At 43.3% G+C, this 21,934-nt stretch overlaps 1 protein-coding gene across 8 annotated transcripts in view; it reads left to right on the top strand.

Annotated features, from left to right (window-relative positions):
• Positions 1-436: 436 nt before the first annotated feature.
• LOC147347652 (uncharacterized) overlaps positions 437-21,934 on the top strand; it is a 521,220-nt gene continuing 499,722 nt past the window's right edge. For all 8 annotated transcript variants that reach the window (XR_015152360.1, XR_015152361.1, XR_015152358.1 and 5 more), the window contains exons 1-2: positions 437-2,548; positions 4,227-4,473. The gene's annotated coding sequence lies outside the window, so the exon portion shown is untranslated. The remainder of the gene's footprint in view (positions 2,549-4,226; positions 4,474-21,934) is intronic.

Below are 21,934 nucleotides of genomic sequence, written 5' to 3'. Positions count from 1 at the left end.
GGCTGTTTTCTCCTGTGGTTGGTCGCGGTGCGTTGAAGATCCCTAACCTCAGATGAAGCTTCTGAGTTTCCAGTAGGCCAGCGGCCGCCCTGGAAACCCGAGGCTCCAGGAGAAGGCGGCGCAGGTGTCCGGGCTCCGGGCAGGTGAGCGGGCGACGTGCAAGAAGGCGAGGCGGGCTGGGCGGGCCCCGGGGCCGTGACCGTGCGGCCTCGCTGCCGCGGGCTGAGCTCGGCGGGCGGGACGGGACGCGCCGGCACCCGGCCCGACGGGCGCGGCCACACTGGCGCTCGCTCCCGCGCCCTGGCCTCCCGCCGCAGGTCCGATCCGCGGCCCTCCGCCCGCATCTCTTTTGGCCACCTCTTCCCTCGACCTCACGACCCAGCCCTGCAGGCGCCTAAACTAAAGAAGCTCCCTTAAGGGAGCGGCGAAAACGTGTGTGCTTCTCGCCCTGGCACCGCGGGTCGCCCCCCGCGCGGGCCGGGACCGGCGGCGCCAGGAGTGGTCCTCCGCGTCCGGGAGGGGACGAGGACAAGGGGCATCTCTGGTCCCCGCGTGCGATTGTCCCCATTTCTTCTTCTGTTCCCTGCGCCGCGCGCGCGAACTCTGGGGGGAAGTTGGTTGCAAAGTTTCCGAGGGCGGCGTGGGCTCCAGCGAGCGAAGCGGAGGGCGGGGTGCGGGCGCGGGGAGGCGAGGACAGACGCGCTCCTCGCGGCGTCTTTGTTCCGCTCCGGGGGAGAGACCTGGCGAGGAGTCTCCCGGGGAGGACCGGGACTGTCCGCCGCGACATTCCGGGCTCGGCGGGGGCTCTTCGCTCCCTCCCCCATCTCCTCCTTCAGGCATCCCCCACCCCCCACCCAGCTCCCGACCTTGGTCCCAAGTTTCCAGGCCTCCTTCTGCCTCATCCCTTTACACTCCCCACCCCCAAAACTGCACCAACCCAAAGACCCTCAAGTTTGGGATGGGGAAGGAGGAGAGATGGGGGCGAAGGTGCGCGATGGGCCGAGTACCTCCTGAAAGGTGGATGTTTGCTTTGGAATGTTGGTCTTTTTGTGTTTTTTTCTTTGCCCTAGAAACTGCTTTCCATTGCAGGCCCCCATTCTCTCCCATTCCCCCCAACCTCCGGCTTCCCTTCCCTTCAATTCTAGTAAGATCCTGAAGGAAAATGAGCGCTACTCTGAGTCACTCCGAGCGCCAGTACTGTGGCCCGCAGTTGGGATGAGCGTCTAAGGATAGGGGACGTGAGGATGGGGGTCCCCAGTTCAGACGGTCGGGGAAACACTGGTAAAGGATCTGGAGGAGGGTCCGGAGCTGTTCTGGGTCCGGAACACCCGATTTGCCCGGGCAAGGCAGTGGGGGAGGAGGCGGAAAGACGGGATGCTTGGAGTTGCCAGGGAGTAGAGGTCGGGGAGGCGGCCAGGGACCCTGAGTCCGATTTTTGGAGCGAGGGCAAGGCAGTGGTGCAGAGAAGGGAACCGGTGAGGAGGGCCTGGCTCCAGGGTCAGAAGGAGCGCGGCCACCCGGAAAGCCTTGCCTTCGTGGTATGTGGTTCGGAGAAGTTTGTGGCCTGAGGGGTGGGCGCGATGCTCGAGGTGGGAATCTGTCGTCGGCGCCCCTGGACCAAGTCGCGCAGCGCCTGCAGCAACAGGTAGCCCCGAGGGGTGGAGGTCCCAGTGGGCCCCCGAGATGGGCTTCCTCCTCGGGATTAGAGGCAGTCCCCAAGGGACAGAATGGGTGGGGGTGGGCAGGGGGGCGGGGTGGAGCAGACTTTTCTAACACTTCTTGATGCCCTTTTGAGTTCTTTTGGTGTGCCGGGTGGAGCGGGTGATCCCAGTGGAGGAGCCAGGATGGAGAACCCAGGGCGCAGCCCACCTCTAGTTGTCTACGCGCCTGGATCTTCTGGGGGTGGACCCCTTTACCCGTCTCATCTGGTCTCTCGGGATGAGGGGAAACTGACAGAAACTCGATGTCAAAGTGGATAGCTCACATTGATTGGCAGGGAAAGTGCAAACAAAGAGGTGCATCTCCCGGAAACAATGATTTTGGAGATTCCTCTCTCTCTCTCCCCCCTCCCGGTAGACTTGAGCGCGTTAGACTGGGAGGCAGTAAAAGGGAGGTGGGTTGGAGGGGCCCAGACGGGCATCTCCCGGCGAAAGTTTCGAGTGAGGTGGTGGGCGGAGAGGGTCGGGGCAGAGTTGCCACGAGCTGGGGCCGGAGCCGCCCCGGCTCGCCTCCGAGGTTTCCGAGCCGGGCGGGAGATGCGGGGAGAGGGAGGGGGCGGGGAGGGGAGGGGAGGGAGAGAGGAAGAAGGGGTGAGAGGAGAAACCTGCCGCCGCTCGCCGCCTCTTTGTCTGCTCTGGGACTTGGAACAAAAGGGGGAACTCTGATGAACTCTCTCTCCGCCCCTCTCCCCCGGACGCGCGGGTATCTCCCTCTCGCAACTTTGCCGCCGCGACTTTCTCCGCTGTCAGGCCACACAAAAGTGTCCGAACGCCTCGAGGACCGCGACAAGGGAAGTGTCTCTTCAAAGTGCGACCAAGTGGGGAAGAAGGTAAGTGGGGACGGTGGTCTTGTTTACCGCTCTCCCTCGCGATGCTCCCGGCTTCCCCGCCCTTGGGAGGACGAAGGATCGATCCGGTGGCGAAGTTTGGCCAAGTTGTATCTCCTTTCCCCCCATCCCCGTGTCCCTTCTCTTTTGTTCCTTAAGGAACTTGCACAGATTGTTTTATTTGTTTATTTCTCATAGGCAAGAGCCAGGCGGGCATTTCTCTCAAGTGCCTCTTTATATGAGGAGCTGGGGGGATGGGGGAAGAGTGTCTCGAGGGGGGTATTGCCTCGCCTATCTCCCAGCTGCACGGAGACCCGAGGGAAGCATGCCGCGATGGTTCGGGTTGTGCCGGGTCTCACCCCCACCCCAGCCCTGACTTTGGTCCTGCGAAGGCAAGAGATCGGGAAGAGGGGGGCCCTTCCCTCGGCGTTTTTATAACTTAACCGGCTGCGGAGCGCTGTGCCGATTCCTACGCACCATACCCAAAGCTACAACAATAGAACGCAGAAGAGGTGTGACTGGTAGGGGATGAGACCTTGTGTTTGTGGTCCAGGGGATTAGAGCGAGCTGGTAAGAGTTGAGAAAGTTTTCTTTGGGGCCGAGGTAGGGAGGAGGAAGAAGCCACAGGTTCTCGACTTGTCAGAGATGCAGGGATGCAGGGATGGGCCTGGACCACTAGTTAGGAGTCCGCCATCCCGTCCGCCCCTTTCAGTTTCACGACCCACCCAGGATAACCTATGCGGTCCTGGCCATCCAGCATCACCTCTCTCACTTCACGCGGCCCCCACCCCCGCCCCAATTTAATGCGTTTGAGTAGAAAGGGGACCGCGAGCGCCAGAAGCTCCCCAGACCCAGCGGCCCGCCCCGCCTTTTGTGTTTTAACCTTTTGTTTCTGTCTGCCACGCCCGCCCAAAAGAGGGATGGCTGTTGGAGCTTCTGCGGGGTGGAGACGCAGCGCGATTCCCTCAGTGTTTACGGGCACAAGGAGACTCCCTAACTTTGTTTCTCAAGTAGCGTCACTTCCCAGTGTTTCTAGGTTGGTTCTGGCTCAGATGAGGCAAACTCTGCATCACTGGTACACCTCTCCACTTTCTAGGACATTTCTTTCAGCCCTTTCGCACTTGACCACAAAAGTTGTTTATCTGCCCCGTCCCTTGGTTCATAAAAAGACATTTAGGGACAGAAGTTGAGAGTTTGTTGAAAGTGAACAAAGGTAGTATGTTCTAGCCATGTTTGAATACTAGGAATGTGTGAAACAGGGCTCCTGAACTGGAAAATGTAAATTTAGGTCATTATCTTCAGGTATGTTTTGTGAGATGGTTCCAAATTCCAAGGTGATGTATCACCGCTCTCCTTTCCTATCCCCACCCCACACCCTTTGCCTTTATCTCCCGCCTTTTATGGTTTGACAGGACAGATGAACCATCAGACTGTGCTGCCATCAAATAACTGGAGGAAACAGCCAAAGACAGTCTATTTGAACTTCTGAAAGTTATGATTTATATAGAGTATCCATTATTAAAACCTGCAGCTAGAAATGATTCAGCTAGCAGAACTATGCCGGTTTTGAATTTTCATGTCAAAGAAATCTATTAATGCTAAAGTTACTTTTTTTTTTTTTTTTTAAAGAAACTGTGCAGAATGACTCGGAAGCTGACACTAATGAATTTCAATTGTACAGGTGTGATTACTGTGGTCAGCATCTAGAAAACAGAAGCACTCCCGCCTCCTCTGTGCTACATCCTTCTTACTGGATCTTTCTATCAGTGAACATTGTGGAAGTACCATTACTACATCGTCATTCCTGAAGGAAAAGTTGCCAAACTTTTTTCTTTGGAGTTGTTTCAAAGTTGTTGGGATTTTTGATGATGCCTCCCCTATGTGGATTACTACTGTTTGAACACTGGGAATTCTCCATCTTAAAGAAGGTACGTTGCTTTTTAAATACTCTATAGGCACTTTGTTTGGGAGCTGGTGCTTATACCTTTACAGAATTTTCTAGTTATTTTGAGCTGTTGCCTGTTCAAAGTGATTTATGACTTTAGAGTTCCTTGTTTTGTACTGGTTTTTGTAGGTTCACTTTCATTTGGGATGACGATTTGGGTACTTCTAAGGAAACTTTATTAATTTGACTGTCTTCAAGGTTATCACTTATCATGAATGTGGTTATATAGTTACAAAGGAAAGTTATATAACAATGATGGGTCTGATAGGTAGGTATTCTATTCTGTCTATGATTGATTTTCCTTTTAAATATAACAGTGAACATTTCTATAGTAGCAGGACTTCTGTAGTTTGCATTCATTTTGGACACTCTTGATATTTCATTTTGGTAAATAAAATACAAAAGTAGCCAGACGGAAATGAATTCCTACTAGCTGGGGGTCTATATGAAGTATAGTAAGTTCTATCAGAATAAAAACTTTACTATGTAGTAACCAACAGAGGCTGAACATTTATTTAATCTTTATGATATACATTAAGTTTTTATGGTGGTCGTTAAGAGTCTTATATTCCTTCTTTTACATCTTATAATTCTTGATCATCTCTGTGAGAAAGCCATTCAAAGTTCACATGAATACTGTTGGTAATATAAAAAGTATTTTGATACAGTATTTACTCCCTTGTTCAGCAGTTGTTTGTCATGAACAGTGAGAGTTTTCTTTGTTTAGACTAGGTTGCTTTGAAGTTATTTAATTTAGGATTTGATCCTCAAAATGATTCAAGTTCAAGGTAGTTTTAAGTGCTACAATTGGAGAATATCACTGATATATTACTGTAACTGAGAAATGATAAGGTCTGGTCAAAAAGATAATTGGGAATTGGAAATATTTTTATCCTGCTGTAAGTAAAACGTCTTGTAATTAGCTTCTTATTTAGTTGTAGAAACTTAGATAAACTGCTTCACCTGCCTGGACTTTAGTTTATCATCTATTCAGTGAAGGGTTAGTTTAAAGAAACTCAAAGAATTTTTTTAGCTCTAAGGTTTTATGATTTGTTGATTGCTTCTATAATTAAGGAGCATCCTCTCTTGGGAACTTCATTTTCAAATTGTTCAACACTAGAGTTACTGATGTGGAAAACTTGTGTGTATTACTAACAATTATTTTCCTATAACTGTTTAGCTCAGGGAATATTAGATCAAGAAATACAATTTCTTTTACAATTTCTGTGAAGTATACTTTCGACAAAGTGCATTGTATGAAGATGTCAGATTTCCTGAAACGTTTTCCGCAAAAGTTTATCTGCTGGAATGTTCTGAGGGGCTCTAAACTGCAGTATTATTTCCCAGCAAATATTTTACCTACAAATGTATAAAGTGAATATGTTTGAATCTGTTCTAATGGCTATCCAGTGTTGGGCTCAGAGGTTTAGAAACAGACTTTGCAATGAAACAGACTCGAGTTTAAATCCTCATCTTGATAACCTGGGCCAGTTCATTAGCTTTCCTGGGGTCTCAGTTTTCTCATTTGTAAGTGGGGATCAGAGCACTTATCCCATGAAGTTGCTGTTGTTGGGAATGTATTTTTAAAACCCATGTGTGTAAGAAAAAGCTTAGCAAAGGGGTAAGTATCTGTAAATATGTTTAGATATATTAAAAAAAACCCTATACTATTGCCTTTCACAATGAATTGGTGATGTTTTGATACTTTCAACTTTCTTTGTTGACTGTCTTGTAAGTTTTAAGCCACATTAACCAAAACTATTCACGGAAGTATTCAAAGTCAATTTGGATGGAAGTTTTCACATGTTAAGATGAGGTTTTTTTTTTTTTTCCCTCTAAAATTATGTTCTATTCGAGTCTTTTATCCAGGTAAGCATGGATTAATTCACTTCAACAAACACTTATTAAATCTTGTTATGTATCAGTATGTTGCCGAAGGTCATGACTTCCTCTTGGACTATGTGGCTTTTTCTTTTCCTTACAGAAATTTCTGTAAATTGCGATAAGAGCAAGTTTCTAGAATTGATTTACACAAAGTCTCTACTTTCAGTGTTGTCAGTGAGGGGTAAACTTATAGTTTAAAAAATTTTGTTTGTTCACTTTTTTGTTATGATATAAAGTGATGGTTCAGTGATTTCTTGATGAGGAAATCAAGAACCACAGTGCATTTTCTGATATTAGTTTTTGATAGAATGGTTTTTATTTAAATCGAAAACTCACAGTTAGTATAAACAACACTTCGAAGAATAGCGTATCATTGTGAAATGAAGTTTAAAGTCTTGGATTTTCATTTTCTAGATCTGTAATTTAGTAAAATACATCGCCATTCCTGAGTGATTATTTAGTTTGAGGAAGATTATATTCATTTACCCTTAGGAAGTTTTTGGTGAGAATGTTAAAGTACTGCTCCTTCTCATTTGTAATTTACAAGCAGATAGTTGCCTTAAAATGATAATAATTAAAAAGAAAAATATGGAATAAATCAATATTAAAATGGGAAAAGTTTTTTTTCCAGATGTATCCACAACTTTCTCTTTGTGGACAACATCTGTTTTAATCAGCAAATTATATTCATTAGTATAACAACTACTAATATAATAATTTGTAATTACAGCATTTAAAAATCATGCATTCCTTAAAGTTTTTCTGTGTGATGTAATGCTTAGGCTAGAACCAAATATACTTAATTACCTTAAGTATCCAATTTTATAGTTTTGGTTTTTTAAAACTGTTTCTTGACATGGATTAGTTTCAATTATTGAGACCAGAAGAATCTGCCAAGAAACTCATAAGAAACTTACATAGGAGGGAACTCTTAATGTTCAGCTCTGCCTTCCAAAATTATAAATGCAGCACATACTAGGCATCTGATAAGTAAATGAAAAGCAAGTTTTCTGACTTTTAAGTGTCAGTCATTTTTAAGAACTTTGATGGTTTTTCTGCCCTTTATTGTTGAAGATACGGGTGGTTAGAAGTACATGTATCACAGACTTGTGAAGCCTATTTTGTGCATTCATTCTCTCCTCATTCTTTCTTATAAGTAATATGGCATCTATGTGTCAGGCATTGCTCTACGCACTGAAGATACAAAAGAAATAAAAATTCTGGTGCTGTTGGAGCTTTTACCAGTGACAGTAGAATATACGTTAAAAGATGGCAACTACTATTGAGAAAAAAAAATCGAGAAAGAGCAGTGGGGAGTAAGAGGAAAGGATGGCTAGGAATGACCTCATGGAGAAGGTGACATTTGAGGAATGATATAAAGGAAGTGAAGGAATGATCCACGTGATAGCTGGCAGAAGAGCATCCAGGCAGAGGCAGGCCAGTGTCTGGTTATCCACGGAAAGCAAGGTGGGAATAGTGGCTGGAGTGGACTTAGCAAAGGGGACAGTGGTAGGACGTGAGGTCAGAGAGGAAATAAGACTTTGGTGAGCAGATCACACGGATCCTTAAATCCCTTTGTGATTTTACACTGAGGGACACAGGGTCCCATTGAAGGGGTTTAACCAGTGATTGACTTAATATAACTAATGTTGTCACACAATGACTCTGATGGGTTTATTCAACAAGATCAAAGATGGGTAGGGCAGAAACAGAGAGACCATTTAGGAAGCAGTTTCAGGTGTCAAGTGAGAGATGATGGCAACTTGGACGAGGATAAAAGCAGCATGGAGGTGGTGAGAAGGGACTGGATTCTGAAGCTACTTTGGTTGGAGAATTTTTCGGTGGATTAGTTAGAAAGTATGAGAGAAAAAGAGGCATCAAATCTGAAATATTTTTGACCCAAGCACCTGAACAGATCCAATGTCCATGAACTGAGATGAAGTGTGTACTTGGGATGGGGGAGACTGGGAGCTCAGTTTGGACACATTAAGGTACTTTTAAAGCATCTAAGCAGTTTAAAACACAGGTTTGATTTTCAGGGAAGAAATCTACAGATCCACATTAGTGAATAGGAAGAAGTTAAATGCTGTTTAAAGCCCTGAGAGAGGATGAGATCACCAAGGGAGTGAGTATAGAAAGGAAAGCCTCGGGGCTAGATTTAGAAGTGGTGGAAGCCCAGTGAAGACAGTGTGTCCAGGAAGAAGGCAAGGCTGTCTGGGACACGTGCTGCTGATGGATTGAGCGAGATGACAATTGAGAATAGACCTTCCAGGTTATGGTTTTGGGAGGTCAATGCTCACTGGTAGTTTTATCTAGAGCTGTTTTTATAAACGGTGAGAGATCATATCTTTTTTCCTAATTTGTGTGGTCCATTACCTATTTTCAAAAAGTCTTCTTTATTCTAAATAAAATTTGTCAGTACTTTATAACTGATAAAATGCTGTCAGTGGGACTTCCCTGGTGGTTCAGTGACTAAAACTCCCCACTCCCAAGGCAAGCAGCCTGGGTTTGATCCCTAGTCAAAGAACTAGATTCTGCATGTCACAACTAAGAATCAATGCAGCTAAATAAATAAGTATTTTTTAAAAAGTGCTCTTACATAGGTTATCTTAGTTAAGTCTCATAATAGTCTGAGAGATGGGATGATAACATCTATGTTTATCTTACAGAAGAAGAAATTGAGACTCAGAAGTCTCAATTTGATCAAAGTCACCCAAATATAAGATAGGACTTTGTACCCTTTGCCATTCACAATAGGGGGTGACAGTCAGTAAAAAACAAACAAACATAAAAACGCTGGTAATAGTGCTATATACAAGGTATAGGATTAAATCAGGGCAGGGAGTGTCTTTTGGGATCAGGGAAGACTTTTCCAAGTTGGGATTTAAAAAATGCCTAGCATTTTAACACGGAATCAAAGGGAAGAACAAAGGCTTGGAGTGGATGTGGAAAAATGTGGAGGGATGGGACATGGGGTGTTAACTGGAATGTATTTGGGATGCTTACGCCATTTGATTCATGCTGAACATGAAGGAGAGTGGAGGAGAGACAGGCTGGAATGATGGCAAGTGCTAGCTAGTTCAAGCTTGGATTGAAATATGGTTTTAATAAAACAGCAACTAGGTGCCATCTTAAATATATCTCATGTCACATAAGATAGCAATACGCAACCTAGTTAGAAATGTCGGAATATATATACATCACCACAAATGCATTGTCTTTGTCATTTCAGGCTGCTCTAACCAAGTATCGTAGACTAGGTGGGTTATAAACAGCAGAAATTTATTTGTGACAGTCCTGGAGGCTAAGCAGTCCAAGACCAAGGTGCCATGTCTGGTGAGGGCTGGCCTCCTGGTTCAAAGAGTCTGTCTTCCATGTCCTCACATGGTGGAAGAGGCAAGGGGACGGGGAGCTCTTTATAAGGACACTAATCCCATTCATGAGGGCTCTACTCTCGTGACCTGATCATCACCCAAAGACCCCCACCTTCAAATACTGTAATTCTGATATTTTTAGGTTTCAACATATTCATACTATAGATTGAAGTTTGTATGCCCCCCCAAATGCATATCTTCAAAATTCTATTCTTTCAAATTAAATGTGCACATGAATCCTATACTACTGAAGAAACTCTGGTGACTGGAGTGGGTTGCCATTCCCTTCTCCAGGGGATCTTCCTGACCCAGGGATCAAACCTGGGTCTTCTGCATTGCAGCCAGATTCTTTCCCATCTGAGCTACTCGGGAGGCCCATCCATGTAAGGACATACTCTTTATCCATAGATCTAGCTTCTGTTCTGGGCTGTCTAGTTTGGCGAGCAGCTGTTCTGGACTGTTCTGAGGCTCCAGGGGTGGTTCTTAGTGTCCTTGAAGTCAGCCTCCGTGACCAAGTCTGCGCCTTTTTCCTGTTGTCCTAGGATTGGTCTTAGCCTTCTGGGTCTTACAGCTTCAATAGAGAGAATGAGACTTCTCTAAAAGTCTAGAGCAGAAGTTGGCCAAGCTGGAGAAGCTTTGTTTCCTTTCCCTTGAACTTGGCCTGTTTGAACTTGACCTTTCGGTGGTGTGGGTATCTTTACTGAGCGGCAGCAGTATACAGTTTTTATATTTTATTGTACTTACATTTAAATGTCACCATTAAACACTGAGCATAAGTATATACTGGCCTCTTGTTCAGATTTTCAAAATGTAAAGATGAATGGATGGAAAGCTTTATGGATGTGATGGATTAGACATGGAGGAGTATATTAAACAAGTTGAGAGTCTTGAGTTTGGTAAAATTCGGTTTATACCCATTTATACATTTAGTGGCATAAGAAGATTAAGGACAGAAAGACAGATGTGAAACTTTGGGTTGCAATTGGAGGAAAAGCCAGTTTAGGACTTAAGGATTCTTTAATCAGGAGACTTCCTGAAAAGCAGGGGCTTTTCAATACTGGAAGAAGGAAGAGAACTTGGAAGAAGGAAGAGAACTTGAACTTCGCTCGACACTCCACACCAGAAGTTCTGGTGCCTACCCTTGTGGCTCTCAGTTTGTGTCCCTGGGGTTCAGTTTGGTCTGGGCCTATGTCTTCATAGCTCCTGTTTGGACTGAAGGATGAACCCTAGATATTATGGGGAGACTGAGTGCATAGCCATGTCCCTTTCAATTCTTTCATTGGGATGCAATGAAGATGTAGAAGAAAGAAGTTGTCCCCAAGCTCAGAACGCCCAAATGTGGGCACTTCTTGGCTCTTACTTTGTGAGTTGACCCCATGTTTCCAAGTTGACAGTTTCCCGTCAAGTTCTATTTAGCCACCACCTGGGTTCGATCCCTGGGTTGGGAAGATCCCCTGGAGAAGGGAAAAGCTACCCACTCCTCAGTATTCTGGCCTGGAGAATTCTATGGACTGTATATCCATGGGGTCACAAAGAGTCGGAGATGACTGAGTGACTTTCACTTTCACCTTCAAGTTGACATTCTGGAGAGCTGTTCCTTCCTGTCTGCCCTCTTCCCCTGGAAGAATCATGTACTGCTCTAGCCCATCAAGGATGCTAGTGCCTAATGGTGAGTTAGTGTAGAGTGTAGAGTCCTTTGGGGCTTGGCACAGTTAGTTATGTGACAACCCTGCTGAAATACAGCATACCGTATTTGACTCAGTGATTAAAATAAAGAGATGGTAATGTAACAAAAAATTCCTAGCCTATGCTTTCAGCTTCTTTTGTGTTTTACAGATGAGTAGAAGCAAAAAACTAAAAAAAAGAAAGGCACTTGTCATCCTGTCTTTGGATAAATAAACACTGCTTCTGTCGTAATACATTTTCAGCATTTGTCTCAGAGTGGGAATTTGGGTGAAAGTTCATGGAATGTTTTTCTCCAAAAATTTTTGTTGAATTCTGCCCGACTCTGCAGCCAAATTCAAAATTCTCATTTGACTGTTATGATTAAACTAGTATACCTGAACAGACCGTGTAGGTTTCTAACTAAATGGCTGTAACAGTGTATTTGAGATTCAAGAAGGATAACAAGAGCAAGAAGGATCATGTTCTCATCATTCTGTTGCCATGTCCTTGCTGAGAGGGGTGGCCTCCTGAGTTCCCAGCCTGTGTGTGTGCTGAGGTTTCCGGAGCTAGGAATGGGTTTGGCTAACTCCGTCTTGGTATCCAGATCATCTTTGAAACATAGGAGGGGATCTAGGTGTCCAGAAAAGGGACTTAGTCTGGGCATCTTGTAATTTCTGTCTTATTTTATGACTCCTGGCTTTGCATGAATTTAATTCTTATTTACCTACTGATTCAGCTTGCTATGCAAATTCCATGACTTACTGCACAGATTCAAATAGTTTATCTTTGCATATCCTGGCCATTTGTGCTTCTCAGTTGTTTAGGCCTTTGGCTTTAACTCTGTCTGGTCATATCCTGCTACTGCTTCTTTTTAAAAAAAAATCTATATATTTATGTTTATTTATTTATTTGGCTGCTCTGGGTCTTAGTTGCAGCATGTGGTTTCCTGACCAGGGATTGAACCCGGGCCCCCTGCACTGGGAGTGGGAGTCTAAGCCATTGGACCACCAGCAAGTCCCTTGCTAATTCTTTTTGTCGTTGGTTTTCACCTTCTTTAGACCTCAGTTCTCAGAGCTGGTCAATTTTGGTGGCTCCCAGCTCACCCCGGTGATCTCAGATTCTGCCTCCTGTTCTTATGGAATAATATTGGATCCTAATATGTTGCTAGAAAAAGTAATCTAGTATATTTCCAAAATCAGAACTCTCCATTTGCTATCATTTCTGCTCTTTTCTAGGACATTACTTTGACTCAGATGTTGAAAATGACTGGTGAAATACAGAGCTTCTCAGTCATCTAAAAAGAATGAAGCTGTGCTGAGTATCAGTTTTAGGTCCAAGGTTTCTGAGTCATTTGGTGATGGGTGAGGACTATAGGGGGTGGTTCTTTATTAACAAGCCTATTGATTAACCCACATAAGGAATTCAGCTAGCAGCAAGCTACCTAAAACAAGTTACCTTAGTGGGAGACCTTCTGGAATGATGAATAGCAGTAGGGCATTTTGTTTTGAGTTGCTTAAAACAACTCAGAATTAGCCTAATTTACAGGCATCTGTTGACTGAAGTCTCCTGAGGTAAAATTGGATGCTTTAGGAAGGGGCTGAACGCCTGGGCCTAGTGGAGGAAGGGAGAATTTTCATGGTATATTCTGTGTAGCATTTGAACTTTGAACTATGTGACTGTATTGTACCTAGTTGAAACCAGAGGATAAAGGGGGAAAAAGGAAGGAAAGAAACTAATTACATCAATTAAATAATATTTCTAAGTCATGTGCTTATACAAAGCACTTTGCAGAGCTCTTGGATGATAAAAGTATATAGTAAAAGGAACTCTTCAGAGATTCCTAGATCCTTAGTCTTTAGGGAAATGATCTCTAAAGCTGTCAACCACCCCATGAATTAGACATTGTTAGCCATATTTGCAAGGGAGGGAATGGATGGTGTTAAGGGCAGAGCTGGGTATAGGACCCAGGTGTCTCTGACTGCAGGCATTGTGCCATGTGCTTATCTTTAGCCTGGGCTACTACAACGAAATACTGCAGACTCTGTGGCTTTAAGACAGATGTTTATTTCTCCCATTCTGGAGGCTGGCAAGTCTAAGACCAAGGTGTGAGCGGGTCCGGTGTCTGGTGAGGGCCCTCTTCCTGTTTTGCTGATGGCTGCCTTCTTGCTGTATCCTCACTTGATGGAGAGAGATCTCCGGCCTCTTCATCCCTTTTTAACAGCAGCAATCTCATCCTCAGCCTCCATCCTCATGGCCTCATTTGAACCCAGTTACCTCCCAAAGGCCTCCCCTCCAAATACCATCACACTGGAGATTAGGGTTTCAGTGTATGAATTTAGGGAGACACACAAACATTCAGTCCACAGCACTGCCTCTCCAAGCAAGATGTAGCATAAAGGATCTGTAAATGTACTTTAATATCAACTCCATGATCGAAACCAGCTTCGAGCAAAATTGTCATTCAGTGGAGATTTGACTGCTACTGTCTGCAGTTCCCATTCTTTCAATCACCTTTCCTTTTTTTTGTATCTACTTATTTTTGGCTGCGCTGGGTCTTAATTCCTTCGCGAGGGATTTTTTAGTTGCGGTAGGCAGAAGCTACTCTGTCGTGGTACTCAGGCTTCACATTGCGGTGGCTTCTCTTGTTGGGGAGCACAGGCTCTAGCTGAGTTGGCCTCAGTAGTTTCAGCACACGGGCTCAGTGGTTCCGGATCACAGGCTCTAGAGTGTCATCTCAGTACTTGTGGTCACAGGCTTAATTGCTCTGCATGTGGAATCTTCCCGGACCTGGAATCGAACCTGTGTCCCCTATTTTCAGGTGGACTCTTATCCACTGCACCACCAGGGGGGTCTTCAATCCCCTTTTCTTCCTTTGTCATTTTCTCTCCTTCCTTCTCTTTGTCCTCTTTTCTTTTCTCAATCATCCAGAACCATTGAGTCTCTCAAGATGTTTTTCCATCCATTTACCCTCCCATCCATCCATCCGTCTGTCATCCACCATGCAGCCACATGTAAGGACTGGACTAGAGGCTGGAGACACAAAGTTGAGCAAAAATGGACATGGTTCCTACCATCATGTAGCATAAGAGGAGAAGGGGCATCAGTGTCTGAGTATGTTGGGGAACTCGACACATTGTGCAGCTCTTTTGGAGGCTCAGCAGGTCCTCCAAATGCTCTGAGATGTCCAGTGGTTAGAGTTTTACTTTTTTGAATATGGAATCATGGTCTCTCTGGTTTTTAGATTTTGTTTGTTTGCCTGTATATATTTTCTAAACTCCCGGACCTTTATTAACAAAACTCCACAGAACTAATGTTTTGACAAATGTATATTTCAGAAGTAATGAACCTGAAGGTTTCTTTCATGAAGATTCAGTAACTTCCTGGTTTAATGTGTAGTCACTAGAAAATAATATTTAAATTTAAATGGTGGGCTTTAGTTCAGAGAAGAGAAGTGAGGAATTTCAGGCACTGTGATGTGTCCTGGAGTGTAATAATTTGGGGCAGAAACTTTTCTGTGTCTCTTGGGTCAGAAGAGAGGAAGTTGCTTATTACAGCTGTGAAAAAATGAGCCCCAAGACCAACACAATAGAAACAAAAACAGTGTACCAGATTATAGTGGGGTGGGACGAAAAAAACATGAAGAAATTCAGTAAAAGGAAGATGGTGTAGTAAACAAGAGACCGGCAGAGCAACCAGAATGATAAAGATTATTGGGCTGAAAGGAACCCTTTGGTGGTTCACAAAATCATTTGAGAACTCCTGAGAGAAGACACAAACAGAGCCTCGTCTAGCCCCAGGTGAACCATCCCAGTTTAGGCTACCTGGACTGCGCTCCCCAACTCAGGCAGAAGATTTGTTGTTGCCACTCAGTTGTAGCACCTCATTGCTTTGCTTCATTTTTAGACATTTCAGTTTGATGGCCGGTAACCCTGCTTCCCAAAAAGATCAGGCCTTGATCTTTTTTAAACATTATCACCTAAAGAAAATGGTCTTCCCCAGTATGTTTAAGGATCTTGATGTGGGGTGACTGTCCTGGGTTATCTGGGTCACCCTAACTCTAATCTTCAGTGTCCTCCTAAGAAAGAGGCAGAAGGTCATCCCCACAGAGCAGAGCAGAAAGCGATGTGAAGATTGGTGGCAGAATGAATTTGATTATTCTAGGTACTTTGTGTAAGTGGAATACTTCAGAATTTGTCTTTTTCTGACTGCTTTACTTACCATTATGTCCTCAAGGTTCTACCATGGTGTGCTGCTGCTGCTGCTGCTAAGTCGCTTCAGTCGTGTCTGACTCTGTGCAACCCCATAGACAGCAGCCCACCAGGCTCCCCCGTCCCTGGGATTCTCCAGGCAAGAACACTGGAGTGGGTTGCCATTTCCTTCTCCAATGCATGAAAGTGAAAGTGAAGTCGCTCAGTCGTGTCCGACCCTCAGCGACCCCATGGACTGCAGCCTACCAGGCTCCTCCATCCATGGGATTTTCCAGGCAAGAGTACTGGAGTGGGGTGCCATTGCCTTCTCCGACCATGGTGTAGCATCTGTCAAAATTTCTTCCATTTTTGAGGGTGAATAATGTTCCATTGTATGCATTGCCACAGTTTTTTATCCATTTGTCAGCTGTCTGGACACTAGGTTGCTTCTATTTTTTTGGCCGTTGTCAATAGTACTGTTAAAACATAGGTATACAAATATCTCTTCGAGACTCTGCTTTTACTTCTGTGGATATAACTGACTTTTACTTGATAAAAAAATCAATACATTCAGTAGTTAAAGAAAAGTTTGATGACAGAGATTAGAGTGATATGGCCACATTCCACAAAATGCCAGTGGCCACTGCAAGCTAGAAGAGACGAGGAATAGACTCCCCACCCGTCACAAGCCTCCAAAGGGCACATGGCCTTGTCAACAACTTGATTTTGGACATCTGGCCTCCAGAATTGTGAGAGAATAAAAATTCTGTGGTTTTAAGCCTTAGGGTTTGTACTAATTGATTACAGTTGCCCTAGGACACTAAAAAAGGTTGTAAACTCTGAGGGCCAGGCAGTGTATTCTCTGTAATGGACTTCCTCTCAGCATTCACAGAGTTCTGCATGTAATAAGCCTTCAAATACTCAAGCACTTGAACTAACTGATCACTGGTTCAGCCATTCAGAGCCTCAAGACTAGTATTTAAAATTTTATTGGAAGAGAAGTGAGACCAGCTAGATCTGGTTATTCATTTGCAAAAGAGAAAATTAATACCCACAAGGCTTAGCCTCTTATGAGTTTATTGCATCTTAGAGTTTGGAGTTACACTGCCTTTTAATGTAGCACTTCCTTTGCTATGCTGGAATATTAATAATACCACCAAGAAGACTTCATCTAGCAGAACAAGAAAAGCGAGTCATTGCAGGCAAAGATTTGACGTCTTAATTAGATACCACCTTAGTGCTGAATTTCTCTTCTTTTGCACTGACAGTGTCTAAATGACAGTGTTCTGGGATTTCTGGTTCTAATGCAAAATGTCTTCTGCTCAAATCTTCCATGAAATGTCATTTTAAAACTATGAGCTTAGTTCTTATTCAGGCAGAACGCTTAGTATATTTACCAGGACTTTAGCTGGATGGGCACTGCAGGATCATGTTCTTTGGGAAATAGAAACAGTTTGTTTTTACATATAGGGAAGCTGTAGAAAATAATTTGGAATCTTGACTCAGTAGACAGCCTGGTGGTACACATTATTCTATATTATATTCTCCCTGTATTATGACATTTCTTTAATTTTCTTCTGTAGGGAAAGGTCTCCTCTAAGACCATTCCTCTAGGATCTCAGTTACATTTAAAGCCATGTAATAGTTAAAATAAATTGTTAAAATATTTAACTGATATTGTTAAACTGATTGCAAAGGAAAGGCATATCACCTACCATGTAGCATTCTGAAATATGTTAATTTTGCTTTTCTTGATATGTAGAGTGTAGGGAGTGGTTTCTTTACATATTTACTGTGAGATTCGTTTTTTAAAAACACTTGTATCATTGCCTGATGCTGTGTAGAAATGTTAATACACCCCTAGACTACAAGATTTGGTCACTATCGTTGATTTTAGTAAGAAAGTCTAGCAGATAATTACAGTAGTATGGCTAAAGTGGAATGTAGTTAATCTCCACCAGGGCTATGCATGCTGGCTTCCCTGGTGGCTCAGCTGATAAAGAATCCGCCTGCAATGGAGGAGACCTGGGTTTGATCCTAGGAATCAAGAAGGGAAGGTTGCCCACTCCCGTATTCTGGCCTGAAGAATTCCATGGACTATACAGCCCATGGGGTTGCCTAGAGTTGGACATAACTGAGCGGCTTTCACTTTCACTTTCATGGCTATGCACAGGGTTGAAGCTGCTGCTGCTAAGTCACTTCAGTCGTGTCCAACTCTGTGCGACCCCATAGACGGCAGCCCCCCAGACTCCCCCGTCCCTGGGATTCTCCAGGCAAGAACACTGGAGTGGGTTGCCATTTCCTTCTCCAATGCGTGAAAAGTGAAAGTGAAGACGCTCAGTCGTGTCTGACTCTTAGTGACCCCATGGACTGCAGCCCACCAGGCTCCTCCGTCCATGGGATTTCCTAGGCAAGAGTACTGGAGTGGGGTGCCATTGCCTTCTAGAGTTACGCTCTTACAGGGTTGAAGCTAGGATTCGAATTGAAAGAGATCTTGTTCCCCTCTTGAATTGAATGTGAATTTGCATGATTACTCTATCTTCTGATTAAGCTTGAAGTTGGTGTCAGACAGTTTTAGCTTTAAATCAGCCCACTCCACATGTCCAATTAATGAAATCCTTGCATTGTTGTTGGCACCATTTTCTTCCCAATCTGCCATTATTTCAATATGCTCTGAATATGCCATTTAGTTTTTACTCCTGGTAGCTACAGCCTTATCACGCAAGTATTAAGTGATGTGACTGGGACCTTGCCTAAAATGTTCCTTACAAAATTCCCTAGACTTTTTCTTGTTTTGCCAGTGACGGAGCAGTCACTCAATAAATAATTATTGAACGGAATGAATTAATGATTGAATAATGATTACAATCCACATGTTTTGGTGTAGCAAACTTTAACTAGCAAATTCGGTATCCAGGACTCACATTTCAGCTTTGTGATTTATCTTGTGCTGAAGATGAGAATAGAAGAGTATTCTTAGTTTATCCGCTGTTGTCCAAGAGAGATATAATGTGAGCCACAAAAGTGAGCTGTGTGTGTAATTTTAAATTTTCTAATAGCTCTGTTAAAAAAGGAAAAAGAAACAAATGAAATTATTTTGGTAATATATTTTTAACTCAGATATAATTCAACATGTAATCAAAATAAAAATTATTAATGAACTATTTTACCTTCTCTAGTTTTTGAAGTCCTATATGTTTGTACTTACAGTACATCTCAAATTGGCTTTGCCTTGTTTCAAGTGCTTAAAAGCTACATATGGCTAGTGGCTACCATATTGGATAGCGCATGTTTATACCATCTGGAGACTCCTATTTTAAGTAATTATTCTTGCTAACTAGATGTAAAATTTGGATTTTATAAGCTATTGAGTGGGACACATGTACAGTCCTGTCAATGAACTGATACAAAAATTGTATCAGCTATACAACTGAAACAAAGTTTACAAAATTAAAAAGTCATCATTTAGAGATTGTGTAAAATATGGCAATACCCTCTAAATTTTGGGGTCCATCCATGGCCAAGCTTCCATTGATCTGAGATTCAGATTTTCTCCTGTGTTACAGTGGAGCAAGTTACTTATTTTCTGTTAAGCCTCAACTTCCTCTTTTGTAAAATGGTAGTAATTCTTATCTTAAGGTGTAGCACTGGGGCTTCCCTGGTGGCTCAGGTGGTAAGGAATCACCTCCAGTGCGGGAGACCAGGATTTGATCCCTGGGTCAGGAAGATCCCTTGGAGAAGGGAATGGCAGCCCACTCCAGTATTCTTGCCTAGGAAATCCTGTGGACAGAGGAACCTGGCGGGCTACAGTCCGTGGGATCGCAAAGAATCAGACATGACTGAGCATCTAACAGTAATGATGAAGCCCTGAATACTCATTGTTATCTGGAATTAGTTCTTATTTAGTATTTTCTTTTGCACACAAAACTCCAGGAGAAAAATGGGTGATTTCTCCCCTGTATTTTCTCATCTTTTCATAATATTTTTGTTTTCCAAAGTCCCCTCCCCATTTTGGCAAGAACTTGATATGATTATTTGATGAATGTAAAATAATTGGCATTGTTTAAATTGGTTCAACATGGGCTGCTCCAGGTAGCTTCTATACAGAGGGCCTAGATGCCAAGAAAATACAAGGCTGGCATTTATAGATACGAAAACTTGGGAGACCCTTAGTTGACTTTCTTGAGCTATTGAACTGAATTTGGAGAGTCCATGAATGCATTTCCATGAAATGTATACAATATCAAGCTAAAATCTAGTGGGAAAAGGTGATTATGGTACAGAATTAATTACATCTAATAGATACATCTATTCATTCTTCATAAGGCCTACTTTGCCCTCTCTCTTTTACTAATTTCATGCATTTTGGGAATATGGAATTTATGATAGAAAAATGTACTAAGCCATTTTTTGCTTACCTTGCTTTGAGGAAGGGTGAAACATATATATGAAAAGAGATCACCGGAGATCATAGCTAAAATTTCTTTTAATATCCTACCAAAGATTGTCTAAGCTTGGTCAAACACTTTTTTGTCTAGCTTTAAATGATGTAAATATGTAAAATTTCCCCTGGTACTCCTAGGAACTTTTCCATAAACTAAATACCTTTATTTCCATGTAATCACTAATTCTAAGTAAAATAATCTTCATGATAAAGGGTGGGTGACAAGTAGGGTTCTGTTTTGGAGTTCTGACTCTGTAGTCAGATTTCTATTGCTTGCACTAATGACTGAGCTGGATTCTGATCCCCTTTGAATTCTGGAAAAACACTAATCAAGGGAAGAATTTATAATTGTAACAGTAGCTGACAAACCTCTGAGAGACTGAGGGAGAATATTATTATTGAGGCTGGTGTTGATTAAGATTCTTCTACCTTCATTTTTTTTAAAACCTTTGTCTTGTTGATGTTCAGTTGCTAAGTTGTGTCTGACTCTTTGTAACGCCAAACTCATATCCATTGAGTCCATGATGCCATCCAACCATCTCATTCTCCACCGCCCTCTTTTCCTCCTGCCCTCAATCTTTCCCAGCATCAGGGTCTTTTCCAACGAGTCGGCTTTTTGCATCAGGTAGCCAAAGTATTGGAGCTTCAAGTTCAGTTCTGGTCCTTCCAGTGAATATTCAGGGTTGATTTCCTTTAGGACTGACTGGTTTGATCTGCTTGCTGTTCTAGGGACTCTCAAAAGTCTTCTCCAGCACCACAATTCGAAAGTATCCATTGTTTGGCACTCAGCCTTCTTTATGGGCTTCTCTGATAACTCAGTTGGTAAAGAATCCGCCTGCAATGGGGGAGACCTGCGTTCGATCCTTAGGTTGGGAAAATCCCCTGGAGAAGGGAAAGGCTACCCACTCCAGTATTCTGGCCTGGAGAATTCCATGGACTGTGTAGTCCATGGGGTCGCAAAGAGCCGGACACGACTGAGCGACTCTCACTCTCACTCACATCCTTTGTCTGGTTAGTGTCACGTTTCGGCTGCCTCACAGCTGGACTTTGGTAAAGAATTGATAACTTTTGTTGAAAACAGAGCTCTAAACTGTCTTAGTGAAAGTAGCATACCTTTGAAAAATATATTTTCCAATAAATAAATATAATGATTTTTTGCTTTTTTCATGTAAATTGAAACAAATATACACAGAAATACACAAAACTTGTCCTTGGACAACATGGATGGCTATCTAGTTGAAATAGACATTCATCCAAATGGAGAAAAAGGAGAAACTCCGCATTTATTTTCAAATGTTGCTGTTAAAATATTTAGGGACCAGTATGGCGAGTCTAGATCATTGACGGCAATGGTTTTCCCTTTTTTTCTGAATCCATGATTATAAAACAGTGCATTTGGTGCATTTTTGAATAGCTGATAGGTGGCAAACTTAATCTACTTTTTTTTTTTTTAAGGGAAACAGTCTGAGGGGTCCTTGGGCTGTGAGGTCAAGGGCATTTGACCTTTTTTCTGAGCTTTTCTTTGACATAGCCCAGCTTAATGGAAATACTGTAAAGTCTTCCGAGAGAGAAGAAACTTTGCCTGATTTGACACTGTGCTTTATCTCTTGTAGAATGCTTACGGAAAGGAACCCATCTCTGCACAACTTTGGGGGCGAATTATGCGTGTCTGCTCAGTCCTGCCCGATTTTTCACAACGCTTTACATCCCTGTGCATTGAAGGGGCGTTGAGATAGGTACACGTTTTCCCTCCTGTGGAAATAAGATAATCACTGCAGTGTTTCTGTAGCAGGAAGCAGTTACAAAGCTATAGATACCCTATCTAGCTGAAGAAAAATGAGGTGGTTTATTTGGGGGGAAAAGAAGGAGGGGGAAAAAAGAGCTGGTGAA

Source organism: Bos grunniens, chromosome 23, assembly GCF_055505025.1.
Source record: "Bos grunniens cultivar Pamir isolate PY7600 chromosome 23, Bosgru_T2T1.0, whole genome shotgun sequence".
NCBI classification, from domain to species: Eukaryota; Metazoa; Chordata; class Mammalia; order Artiodactyla; family Bovidae; genus Bos; species Bos grunniens.
This window is presented reverse-complemented; position numbering and strand designations above follow the sequence as displayed.